This window comes from Schistocerca nitens, chromosome 4 (genome assembly GCF_023898315.1).
Source record: "Schistocerca nitens isolate TAMUIC-IGC-003100 chromosome 4, iqSchNite1.1, whole genome shotgun sequence".
Taxonomy (NCBI): Eukaryota; Metazoa; Arthropoda; class Insecta; order Orthoptera; family Acrididae; genus Schistocerca; species Schistocerca nitens.
The window spans coordinates 440,750,946-440,764,334 of NC_064617.1; the positions used below are offsets into that span (position 1 = coordinate 440,750,946).

At 37.3% G+C, this 13,389-nt stretch overlaps 1 non-coding gene across 1 annotated transcript; it reads right to left on the reverse strand.

Moving 5' to 3' along the window:
* Positions 1–2,107: 2,107 nt before the first annotated feature.
* Positions 2,108–2,182, reverse strand: Trnas-uga (transfer RNA serine (anticodon UGA)). The gene has a single exon. It is a non-coding gene; the product is annotated as a tRNA-Ser (tRNA).
* Positions 2,183–13,389: the final 11,207 nt, after the last annotated feature.

A 13,389-nucleotide genomic window follows, 5' to 3' on the forward strand; every position in this document is an offset into this window, starting at 1 on the left:
GTCCACTGTCACTGAGGAAAACACATTTTAAGCAACCCAGTACTCCATGTTACGTTGACCATCATATGAAAGTAGGCTACGTAGAAATAAATGTTCACACACATGCCAGTTGATACTGGCCTCTCTGTTGGTGTACTTTGTTATTCATTTTTATTTTTTTAAAGGAATTTTAGGCTCAGACAATGCGGACTTTAATACATTTTGTTAAGAAAGTACATTATATGGACTCGCACTCATGAGTTGAACAGAAAATATTTAAATTATAAAATTATATACACACAATATTATCACAATTATTTATGTGCTAATAACTGAACACTGAATTTCGAAAATGGAAATCCTCACTTTGAAACAACAATCAGGTGTTATGCAATGATTTTTTTCTTCCTCTACATTAAGCAGATTCTTTTCCATGTTTTTCCATATGTCTTCCCATTATTATGGCCTACCAAGGTACCAACAGTGTCAGCAGTGAGTAAACCAGGAACCACCACAACAGTCTTAGCAACAACAGCAGAAGCCCAACCAACACCGAAACCAGCTTCAGTAAACACTTCATCAGAAACAACAGCAGCAGCAGCAGCAGCAGGAACAATAATTTCTGAGCTACCAATTAGTCCAGTAACAGCAGAAGCCCAACAAGCATCACAGTCAGCTTCATCTGCAGCACCACCAACAGTATCACCAATGAGTACTCCAGGAACTACAACAACAGTCTTAGCAACAATGCCAGAAGCCCAACCAACACCACAACCAGCTTCAGTAACCACTTCATCAGAACATATAGCAGCAGCAATAATTTCTGGGCTACCAATTAGAAGTAGTGTGAGGCAGCCAAATCACCTCAAGGATTTTTTTAGTGTCAAAGAGCTTCAAGAAAGCAGCATTAAGATAAGCAATAATTTATTTAACTTTGCGTCTCATAATCAGTTTTCAGTCCTATATCAGAAAGTACAAGGTTCATGTAATAAGTTGGGTGAACTTGAAGTCTTGTTAAGTGACAGTTTTAACCAAGTATCTGTTGTATGTAACAGTGAACACTGGTTACAAAACTCTCAAATATGTACAACAGCCCATCCCAAATTTAAAATCATAAGCAGTTTTTGCAGAGAAAAGTACAGATATGGAGGTGTTTGTATTTATGTCAGAGACAATCTTAATTATAAAGAAGTAAAGTTAAGCAATGTAAAGCGCATAGAAAAATATTTTGAATACTGTGTCTGTAAACTGACTGACTGTGGTTTGGTAATTGTCTGTATATATAGGTCACCTTCTGGGAATATTCCTCTATTTTTAAAAAATCTTGAGGATCTAATGAATGAATTGAGACTTAGGTCAAAATCAACAGTTGTACAGGGTGATTTCAACATCAATTTTAGAAGTAATAATAATGCACACAAGAATCAATTGCTAAATCTCTTCACCTCAGATAATTTAGAAGCCACAGTAACTGATATCATCAGGTATGGAGATGGGTGTGAGACAACAACTGATCAGGTGTTTATTAACAACGAGACCTGTAGTTATGAGGTTGAAGTAACAGATACTGGTTTCTCTGGCCACATGGCAATCAAGCTTTTACTAAAAAATATGAATAGGAACAAACATGGCAGTGGAAACTATATAGAAACAAGATACATTAATGAAATTAGCCTTTAGAATTTTCATAGCATGTTGCATAGTGTTGAATGGGACAGAGACCCAAAGAAAACTGTAGACTCTAAATATGAGTCATTTTTTCTGATTATAAATGCTGCTTTGATGTCATTTTCCCCCTCAAAAATGTAAAAATCTCTCTCAAATCTAATTCATGGTTAACTGCGGTAATTAAGAAATTTGCAGGTACTCTTAGAAATCTGGGTTGGCATTCAAAGCATAATGCAGCATAAAGCCATATCTTAGATGCTACATAAAAGTTATTCATGCAGCAAAAAAACTCAACAATGATTTAATCATCAGAAAAGGCAGCAATAAAACCAATTCAGTTTGGGAGGTCATAAACCATAACATTGGTAAATCCAAAGTGACAAACAATAATCTTGAATCAGATTTTCACTCTGCAGCGGAGTATGAGCTGATATGAAACTTTCTGGCAGATTAAAACTGTGTGCCCGACCGAGACTCGAACTCGGGACCTTTGCCTTTCACGGGCAAGTGCTCTACCAACTGAGCTACCGAAGCACGACTCACGCCCGGTACTCACAGCCTTACTTCTGCCAGTACCTCGTCTCCTACCTTCCAAACTTTACAGAAGCTCTCCTGCGAACCTTGCAGAACTAGCACTCCTGAAAGAAAGGATATGGCGGAGACATGGCTTAGCCACAGCCTGGGGGATGTTTCCAGAATGAGATTTTCACTCTGCAGCAGAGTGTGCGCTCTTTCAGGAGTGCTAGTTCTGCAAGGTTCGCAGGAGAGCTTCTGTAAAGTTTGGAAGGTAGGAGACGAGGTACTGGCAGAAGTAAGGCTGTGAGTACCGGGCGTGAGTCGTGCATCAGTAGCTCAGTTGGTAGAGCACTTGCCCGCGAAAGGCAAAGGTCCCGAATTCGAGTCTCGGTCGGGCACACAGTTTTAATCTGCCAGAAAGTTTCAAACAATAATCTTATCATAAAAAAAGGGAGGAAAAGTTGTTGAAGACCCTTGATATACTGCCAATATGTTAAAGGACTACTACATTAACAGTGCTCAAAATCTTGTCAAGAACCTGGGGAACTCAAATGGTAGTAAGTCAAAAGTTCCAGCAAATGAAAAGACAATGCTTTTGTACCCAATTATGCATTCAGAAGTAAAAAATTCAATTAATAAGCTGAAAAATAAAATGTCCTGTGGATGTGATTGCATTCTCAATAAGGTCATAAAATATAGTGCAAACAAAACGATAACTGAATTAGTTGATATTATTAATACATCATTTAAAACTGGTGAATTCCCTTCTGCAATTAAAAAATAAATAATAAAGCCACTTTATGAAAAAGACTGTCCATATACCATACAAAATTATAGACCATTGTGACAATTGTCAGATTTTGCTAAAGTAATTGAGAGGACTATGTATGAGAGACTGTTGAGTTTCCTAAACAAATGCAAAATTCTAACCAATGCACAGAATGGGTTCAGGAAAAACTGGTTTACAGAAACAGCTGTATATCACTTCTTGGAACAGGTTTTAACTGCAATGGATAATGAGGACTTAAACTGTGGAATATTTTTAGATCCATCCAAGGCATTTGACCTCGTCAGCTATGATAGTTTGCTAGAGAAACTGTATTGCTATGGAGTACATGGAAAAGCATACAGCTGGTTTCAATTGTATCTGTGCAACAGATATCAAAATGTTGAACTAATAATATATAATGGCACAAAATATTACTCAACATATCTGAAAGTCAACTGTGGTGTACCCCATGGGTTCTGTTCTAGGCCTTTTGCTCTTCTTAGTTTTTATTAATGATTTTCCCAACCATCTAATGAGCAGAATCAGTACTTTTTGCAGACAATATGAGCCTTTTTATCAAGGGAGTTAGTGAAGCTGACCTACAAGAAAAAATAAGACAGGAGAAAATATCAAAATGCAGAAAATGAAGCAGCAAAATGGAAAAATGGTATTAACAAAAAGTGCAAAACAAATATGCAGGGATGGCTAGTGGACAAATGCAAGGCTACAGAGGTGTATATAATGAGAGGAAAAATAGGTACTGCCTACTGAGAAATTAAAGAAGTGCCTGTATAAATATAATGAGCTCAGATGGAAAACCAGTACTATGCAGTTGATGCTGATAGAAGGTAAGAGGATGTAGTTGAAAATGAAACAGGAGATATGACATTGGGAAAAGAATTGAACAGAGCACTGAATGACCTGTGCAGAAAGAGGGCCCTTGGAGTAGCGACATTCCATCTGAACTACTAATATCCTTGGGAGAGCCAGCCTTGATGAAACTATTCCACATGGTGAGCAAGGTATTGAGACAGGCAATATATCCTCAGACTTAAAGAAGAATGTAATAATTCCATTTCCAAAGGAAGCAGGTTCTGACAGGTGTGAATATTACTGAACTGTCAGTTTAATAAGTCATGGTTGCAAAATATTGTCACAAATTATTTACTGACGAGTGGAAAAACTGGTAGAAGCCAACCTTGGGTATGATTAGTTTGGATTCCAGAGAAATGTAGGAACATGTAAGGCAGTAGTGACTCTACGACTTCTCTTAAAGATAGGTTAATGAAAGGCACACCTATATTTATCAAACCTACGTTTATAGCATAAGTAGAAATAAAGAAAGCTTCTGACAACGTTAACTAGAATATGCTCTTTGAAATTCTGAAGGCAGCAGGTGTAAAATACAGGGGGCAAAATGTCGTTTACAACTTGTGAAGAAACCAGAGAGCAGTTAGAAGAGTTTAAGGGCATGAAAGAGAAGCAGCGGTTGGTAAGGGAGTGAGAAAGGGTTGTAGCCTGTCTCCAATGTTATTCAATCTGTGGATTGGGCAAGCAGTAATGTAAGCTAAAGAAATCTTTGAAGAAGAAATCACACTTCAGGGAGAAGAAATGAAAACTTTGAGTTTTGTCAATGACACAATACTTCTATCAGAGATAGCAAAGGACTTGGAAGAGGAACAGAATGGAATGGGCAGTATCTTGAAAGAAGGATATAAGATGAACATCAACAAAAACAAAAAAGGGTAATGGAACATAGACAAATTAAATCAGGTGATGCTGAGAGAATTATTTTAGGAAATTAGACACTAAAGATAGTAGATGAATTTTGTTATTGAGGGAGTAAAATAACTGATGATGCCCGGGTAGAGAGGATATAAAATACAGGCTGACAATGGCAACAAAAGTGTTTCTCAAGAAGAGAAATTTGTGTACATTCAACATCAATTTAAGTATTAGGAGGTCTTTTCTGAAGACGTTTGTCTGTAGGGCAGTAAAACTTGGGTGATAAAGACTTCTGACAAGAAAAAATGGAAGCATTTGAAATGTGGTGCTGCAGAAGAATGGTCAAGATTATATTGTTAGGTCATATAACTAAAGAGGAGGTACTGAACAGAATTGCAGAGACAAGAAATTTGTGGCACAACTTGATTAAAGGAGGGGATCAGTTGATAGGGCACATTCTGATACATCAATGGATCATCAATTCAGTAATAGAGGGAAGTGTGGGGAGTAAAAATTGTACCTGGAGACCAAGAAATGAATACAGTAAGCGGGTTAAACAATGATAGAACAGAGTTTGAGAATGTAATGAATTTTTTCAATCTGAGGGCAGTTGTTGACTTTCCCACTAGGGTAACAAAGAACTGTACAAGTCTGATTGACAATATTTTTGTATATAATAACAGAATCAAAAATATATTTGTAATAAAAATCTTAAATGGTCTCTCTGACCATGATGTACAGCTGTTGGAAATACGTTATGTAAGCCCTGCTAACAAGAGCAGTTCTATCAGTACGTCATACAGGTTAATCAACAGCGAGAATCTGGAAACCTTCAGTAGGCATTTGGAGCAGTTAGACTGGGAGGCAGTATATCTGGCTAAAAATGTAAATGATAAATTCAACCTTTTCCTAAATGAATTTGTTACCCTTTTTGAAGCTGTATTTCCTAAGAAAATTTCAAAAAGCACAAACCGGAATGATTGTAGGAGACAGTGAATCACTAAGGGAATAAAAACTTCATGTAGAAAAAAGAGAACACTTTATGTTTCACTCAGAAATTCTGATAAACCTCAGCATAGGGAACACTACAGATTGTACTGTAACATCCTAAAGAGTGTTATTAAAAATCCAAGAGTATGTTTATCAAGTCTTATATTGACAGATCAAATAATAAAATATAAACAATCTGGAAGGTGGTAAAAAGGGAGACAGAAAAGTTTCAGGGATACAGACAGTGTCTAAGTGTGTCACAATGGAAGCATGGTAGATGAAGGGGAAATAGTTGCCAATATCTTCAACAATCATTTTCTGACAGCAGCAGATCAAATGGGATGTAAAGGGTCTATGGATGAAGCCATGAACCTTCTACAAAAAGCAGTGCAGAGAAAAATTAGCCTGATGTATGTACACTACATCACAGATGAGATTGAGAAGGTGATATGCCAAATAAAAAACAAAAATTCCACTAATGTGGACAATATATCTATCAAAGTACTGAGACATTACCACAAATATATTCTTAAAGTTCTGTGTCACATATTTAATGAGTCTCTAAATCGAGGTACTGTCCCTAATAGACTAAAATTTGCAGATGTTAAACCACTCTTCAAAAAGGGCGATAAAGCAGAGGTTTCTAACTACCACCCAATTTCATTGTTAACAAGTCTTTCAAAAATCCCTGAGAAACTTATGTACAATAGAATCATGGCTCACATGAATAAATATAATATTCTTAATAAAAATCAGTTTGGATTCCAAAAGGGTGTTTCAACTGAACAAGCCATTTTCTCATTTGTCAACCAACTCCTTGAATCAATAAACAAGAAAATGTCACCAGTTGGAATCTTTTGTGATCTGCCAAAGCATTTGACTGTGTAGATCACAAGAGTCTACTAAGAAAGGCTGAGCATTATGGCTTAATAGATAAAGTAACGAAGTGGTTTGAGTTGCATCTAGATGACAGTAATCAGAAGGTAGTATTAAACAACTGTGCAAAGGCACCTGCCAGGTCTGATTGGGGTACATTAAAATGTGGAGTGCCACATGGCTCGGTGCTTGGTCCCTTACTTTTCTTAATCTTTGTAAATGACCTCCCATGGTGTGTGACCCAAGAAGCACACTTCACCCTATTTGCAGATGACACAACCATTTTGATTGACAAGGTACCCAACTGCAGTCTAGAGAACACTGTGACCACTATATTCCAAGAAGTTCTAGATTGGTTCACTGCAAATGGTATGCCCCTCAATGTTAATAAGACTCATTTCATTCAGTTTCGAACAGTAAACACAAAATTGGAAAATGTTGAAATAAAATGTGGAGACAAAGAAATAGTTAAAGTTGTATCTTCCAAATTTCTGGGTTTACATATTGATAACAAATTAAACTGGTCCGTCCACATCACTGACCTATGTAAAAGACTGAATTCAGCAGCATTTGCCATCTGCTCAATTCCTTCTGTTTGTGACATGGAAACAATCAAAACTGCATATGTTGGTTATTTCCATTCACTTATGACATATGACATCATATTCTGGGGAAATCAACTACAAGCAAATAAAGTTTGCAGAGTGCAGAAATTTATTCAAACAGCTGGGGATCCTCACCATGCCTTGTCAATACATCTTGTCACTAATGTGCTTCGTGAACAAAAATTATGCAATTTACAAAATGAATAGTGTGTATCATGATCACAATACACGAAGAAAACATGATCTTCACAAAGATTTTAAAAAATCTCAGCATGCTACAGAAAGGAGTTCATTATTCAAGTATAAAAGTGTTTAATAAACTTCCTTTCCATATCAAATCAGTCATTGAGGATCTTACTAAATTCGAATCAGAGCTAAAACTTTATCTTTTGGATAATTCTTTCTATTCTTTACAGGAATTCTTTGAAAATGTGTAATACTTCATGAATTTGTGTTTAATTTCATGCACTGCTGATAGAACTGATTATGTAGATTAGCATATCACTTATGTGTGTTCGTAGATTTTCCTGGCGAATGAGATGCTTGAAGGTCTCTCGGGCATGCAGCCGGGTTGACTGGTTGTTGTTGAACGAATTTTCGACAGCGTAACGTGCCATCATCATCAGGTTACTCCTGTTGACTGACGTCCTAGGCCGGCGGGTGGTGCGGTATATATATCTGTCGCCTCTCCCCTCCACTGACTCCGTGTATGGACTGAGGGATGTGCAGGTTGCGGTGGTGGGGGTAGCTTGTGCTGACAAGATGACTGATGGGCATCAGTACGCATGCTGCCTTCGGCGGGTGTGGTGCCCCGTTTCCACTGCTCCTACAGAACTTTTATTGCTGGATTCCATGCTTGGCTGAGTTGAAATCCGTTGTCCTTGTTAATAAGGTTCTCGTGCAGCCGGATTTCAATTGCTTCCTTGTATACACAGTCCCAAAAGCTTGATGTGTTGTGCAGGACTTCTGTGTTCTCATATTCCATACGATGATTTGTCTCAAGGCAATGTTCTGCGATTGCAGATTTTGTAGGCTGTTGGAGATCGGTGTGCCGTTTGTGTTCAGTACACCTTTCCTCGATGGTGCGAATGGTTTGCCCCACATATGCTTTCCCACACTCACACAGTATGAAATAAACTCCAGATTTCCGGAATCCTAAATCGTCCTTCACTGTCCCTACAAGGGACAATGACCAGTCAACCCGGCTGCATGCCCAAGAGACCTTCAAGCAGCATATCACTTGTTGGCAGAATATTTTTTAGATGTACTACTTTAAATTTGTTTATGTAATCATCTATGTCATTAGTGCACTATTATTTATGCAGTCATCTATGTCATTACTGTACTATTATCTGCACTTTTGTGTGTAATTATTTGACAAGTGGATGTCCTTTTTCATGTATCTGCTTATACATGTTAAATTGGTTGCCTCATGATCATCTACTGTAATAACCTGACATGTTCTACATCCTAGCAATACATTCGCGTCAAGGAACCACGGAACTCGAAAATAAATAACTAAATAAATAGATTTAGGTTGCAGTAGTTATTTGGAGATGAAGAGGCTTGCACAGGTTACAGGAGCGTGGAGAGCTACATCAATCCAGTCTTTGGGCCGAAGACTGCAGCAGCCATACCAAATATGGATTCAGAAAACACAGCTCTATATAAACTGCCGTTTTTAATTTTGAGAATGATGTTTCAACCACAACAGACCAGGAGGAAACTTTGTCAGCAATATTTCAGGATCTCACAAAGCTTTGGATGTGATAGGTTACAGCTTACTGCCTTCCGAGTTGGAATATGTAGGAATTAGAGGCTTGGCACATTAATATGTGAAATCATATCAGAACAGAAGAGAACAATTAGCAGAAATCACATATCAGGAAGTGAATATTACATACACGTACCATTTGAAAAGAAAACAAATTATGTAGCCTTTGTCATGCCTCAAGGATTTCATTTTGGGTCAGCTGTTATTCTTTATATTTATAAATGACTTACAATTAGAATCATTCAGCAGTTCCATAAACATATAAAATTTATATATGACACAAATGTTCCCAGAGAATTAAAGCATGAAAAACAAAACTGCACTTCAAACATTGCATAATGGTTCACCATTTACATTCTTGTTGTTAACACAGAGAAAACTGTTGCAGTTCTCCTTCATTCCATATAAAAGAAACATCCATTAATCCCCTCTATAAATACTTTAGTACACAATTAGAAAAAATTAAGTCTGAAAATTTTCTAGGAATATGGATTCAGGAAAACCTGAAATGGTAGACACACATCAACTGCTCTGACAGGAAATTAAGTAAAACAAGCTATGCCATAAAAATACTCACTAGGTATACAAAAAAGGAGGCAGTTTACCAATTATCAAAATCTGCTTTACAGCACAAAAGTGGATCATATGGCAACTGAAAATACAGCACCCATAAACCCTTGAAGACCCCTATTTAAAACACTCCAGTTTCTACTGTTGCCGTGCATGTACATTATTTAGATGGTTACTTGGATAAAGAAAATTTCAGAGTCTGAAAACAACTTAGTACATACAAACCAAGTGGCCCATATATTGCGTGTTTCAAAGCTTTTGCATCAAATGTCTAACGGTGACAGATCACATCACAGGAAACAATATTTGTTAGAGACAAAATATTTACAGATGCCGAGGCATCTTTTTGTACTGTCTGTGCCTGTTAGAGCCGGCAGGGCATAGACACTTTGCAATATGTGTAAGCAATGCGTGTTACCTTTAATTCAGTTCTCTGCTCCATATAAAAGGGTGTAGGTCAAGCCAATTAAAGTGCCTGAGTCCCTCATAAAATAAGTTTCTTTGCTTAGAGACACTTTTTATTATGATAACTCTAACAGTTTACTAAGATAAGTAGTATGCACCGCATCTGGTTAACAGACCCTGATAGTTTGACGAAATCTCATTGTCTCAGGACCAGCAAATACTAGGTGCCTAGTGTTGTTGGGTAGTGTCAGTGAACATTATGTTCAAATGGCCCTAAGCACTATGGGACTTAACATCTGAGGTCATCAGTGGAACATTTTGTCTCCAATAAAAGTTGTTCTCCATGATATGATATATCATCTCTAGACACTTTATGGGTAGACTTTGAAACTACTTGTATAAAACACATGGCAAAAATTGACACTTCACAGTGAGTATGCAAACACAACTCTTAGAAAAAATGGAACACTGCAAGCTGAGGTAAAATGTAACAATAAACTTTCCCAGCATATCAAGACAATGAAAAATACCCAAAAATTCAAAATTGCTCCCAAAACTAATTTGCGATGTTTATGTTATTATACTGTAAGTGAATATCTGCTAGCACATATTAAATTGTTTCCCCATTCTTATTATGTATCTGAAATTGATTTAGTATCTATTGAATTGCATAATAGATTGTATTATTATTGTAAGATGTTCTGTTTCACTATTTTACTGTATTATATTACATACTTAGAATTTTTTTACTGTAATTTATCATGTATTTAAAATTGCGTATTTAAATGTAAAATATGCCATGTTCTGTATCAGTGATTTGAAGAAATGGATGCTTAATACATAAATATAACTCTTTAAAATATAATCATTCATAAATAAATTTCTAATAGAAATAAAAAACTACGAACTGGTGGAGTGTGTCAGTAAATTGGCTCAGATACCCATTAAAGGGCTCTAACAGATTCCCATATTTGGAGCAAAAAATAAATGCGTAGAAAAACAGTTCTTTGTATCACTGAGCAACAGGAGAAGCCACATTCTAGTAATTGCAATTCTTGGGCAGAGCAATGGTTATGGACTGGACCACAAAAACTGTGACTAACTTGTTTAAAGATCCAGACAAATGGAATGCAAGCAGTAGTGTACAAAGGGCAAGCAAAAATGTTACAGATGAGCCATGGGAGCTAAAAGGTAATCTTGTATTAGTTGGAACAAGGGTTCCAGATGAGGCCGGTTTACCATCTGCGGGTGCAATGATTGTTCCACACATCTGACTGAAGAAGGGAAATCTGACAGACATATTGTGACTGCTCATGGCTAAGTAGTCTTCCATCTGTACTTAAAGATTTTTTAGTACCAGAGGCCATTAATGAGTATGCTCACATGACACCCTACACCACCATTGTCAACACAGAAGCCACAGACTAAGAAAAACAAGCTAGTATGTGGTATAAAGTGCTACTCAAATTGTGGGGGAAAAGCTGATAAATTGACTATTGGAAGCAAGCATCCATAACAGCGGAGCCATTCATATAAGACTGAGAATCTTAAAGATATCACAGTGTCATGCAGAAACACTCTCAGGTGCTCTTCAAAAGTATAGAATATATAGAAGTCAATGTTGATCTGTCCACAGAGGAAAATGTTGATCACATTAGACAGTTGTGAGAGCAAGTTTCTCGATGAGTCAGTGTCAGCAGCAGCTACTGATATCTCACCAGGACAGGGATGATTGCCTGTTGGATGACAGCAAGAATAAGGATGATCTACTAAATGTCTACATTATGATGGGAAGCTCAATGTGTGGGTATTTAACATCCACAGCCTGAGATGATACATATCACAGTAGATCAGTTTATAGTAGTAGATGTATAAATAATTGTGGAGGTTGCAAATACCCAGCATTTTGTACATATTACATTTATGAGGTAACTTCAGGAGGTACATATCATCTCATGCCAAGACCATTGTGCAACAAGGAAGGCATTTTATCAGAAGATAGTGCATGTTTTGGGTTTTCTGCAGACACAGTTCCCCTGTGGTACAGTTATCAAGTGCATCACAGTGTGGGAGTGAAATGACATAGCAACTGGAAATGTATTCCAAACTTGAAGTATGCAGAAGACTACCATTATTTTGGGCAAGACAACTAAATTGCACACAAATTCTCTGTGAAATTCTGGCGGATTATGGACTAAATGAAATGCTGTATCCAGCCATACTGAAACAGAGCCAACAATTTGACCAAGGCAGCAGGGACGAGGGTAATGCTGATCAGGAAGGAAGGCTATCATGAAAATCCCCAGGCAACTGAGGAACTGATTCACAGCAATCATAGATTATTGAATAATCAGGACAATGAGGTTCTCAAATTGCTCTGTTACTAAGGAGCAGGCATCTGTCATTGCATAACGAAACGATTCATAGAATGTCCTGACCGCTGTTTACAGAGTCTTGGTAATCCTGTTGAAAAATAGTGTCATGTATCTGTGTTAATTTGAAGTGCAGTGCACTATTCAATAAAAGTTATGAGGCCTGCAACAATAATGTATAATTTACTTTTTGAAGTCCTCTCATAGTAGTGATTGGCATGTATTTATTGTTGTATACATGGCAAAAACAATGTATTAGTATGGATGTGAAGAGATGAAATGTCAAGTGCATATGTAAGTCATGTGTAGCATTTGTGATCCTAGTGAGCAATAGGTGGGTCAGATTACTATGAACCTTAACCTTCTGTACTAAAATTTGAAGTCATGCCAAGGAACACGGTAATACTTTAGTGCTGATGCTCTGAACTAAGCCATGCTTTGATATCATGAGAGTTTCCCTAAAGTCACAGAATACAGATGTGTGTGGTTTATACCTGAAAAGAGTATCCTGTTTGAGGACTGACTGACAGCTGAGCAACATTCCCTAGGTCCTGATTGGGAACCTGAGATACTTAAGATTGAGGCTTAAATGCCGTTCCATTTCAAACAAATGAACCTGCGATTAAGATGCAGCTTTCTTGGTGGCTCAGGAATGCAGTGAATGGACACCTGGATGAATTCACAGATTTTTTTCGAGAAAATCTGGTATGCGAACCTGTAGGGAACTAACTGTGGGCAGTGGTTGGCACCATGACTTGAAACAGCATGAGACCACTGTGCAAACACTGTCGAGTTCAAACACACCACGTTGGCCACTGTCTAGGGATTTTTTGAAGAATGATCAAAAGCATTTGGTACCATGTAACCAATGGTGTGTATTCCATAGATGCAATCTAAGCACTGCTTAACTAGCATAAACAATGCTGAAACTAATACAAACATTGAAGTTTAAAAGCATCATTACATGGCCTGACAAATGCAAAATTATACAATATTTCTGGATTAGCCCAGCTGATTTTTCACAATTGTCACCAAAATTCATAAGTTCACATTCTCTGAGTTATGGTTCAGGTAAAAACTGATCTCTGAATTGGCTATACAAGCAGCATCTGGAGCTCTGTGAGGGGTGGCTAGGCAGGC